Source organism: Thalassophryne amazonica, chromosome 12, assembly GCF_902500255.1.
Source record: "Thalassophryne amazonica chromosome 12, fThaAma1.1, whole genome shotgun sequence".
Lineage (NCBI taxonomy): Eukaryota > Metazoa > Chordata > Actinopteri > Batrachoidiformes > Batrachoididae > Thalassophryne > Thalassophryne amazonica.
The window spans coordinates 22,794,179-22,794,755 of record NC_047114.1 but is presented as its reverse complement, the minus strand read 5'-3'; the positions used below and the strand labels follow the sequence as shown (position 1 = coordinate 22,794,755).

General features: G+C 45.6%; 1 non-coding gene across 1 annotated transcript; it reads right to left on the bottom strand.

Annotated features, from left to right (window-relative positions):
• Window positions 1-208: 208 nt before the first annotated feature.
• Window positions 209-297, bottom strand: trnay-gua. The gene is given in 2 exon segments: window positions 209-244; window positions 261-297. It is a non-coding gene; the product is annotated as a tRNA-Tyr (tRNA).
• Window positions 298-577: the final 280 nt, after the last annotated feature.

Below are 577 nucleotides of genomic sequence, written 5' to 3'. Positions count from 1 at the left end.
TGTATTTCTATTTTTTGCTGAGATGTGTGATGTATATTTTCTTAATCAATCGTGATTGCTGTTTATTTGTGAGATTTTTTTTGTTTGTATTGCATGTTGTTAATAAATGTAAATAAAAAGTCTAAACATTTTGTGTCTGTCTGAAGACAGAAGAGGGTGTATTGAAAGAGGAATCATGCAAAGAGAGAAGTTGTTGAACAAAATGTGTTCCTTCGAGCCGGATTTGAACCAGCAACCTAAGGATTTCAGCTTTGTGACCACTACAGTCCTCTGCTCTACCAACTAAGCTATCGAAGGGACATGGGCCTTCACCCACAGGTGCTGGGTGCCAGTTGGCAGGGCAGGCAAGTGCTTGGGGAACCCCAGGTCTGCAGGGGGTCCCGGAGGGCAGACAAACATTGAATCAATTCAGAACCACAGCAGCAGTGAGACAGGGACCAGTTTGCATTGACAGCGCGACTGGCCGTCTCACAGTCTCTGACGGGACCTACCCCTCCTCCTCACTTCCCCTCTCACAGAAACTGCAGTGTTCTTAAGTAAACAAACATGAGCACATTGCTGCAGGAGCACTGCAGCA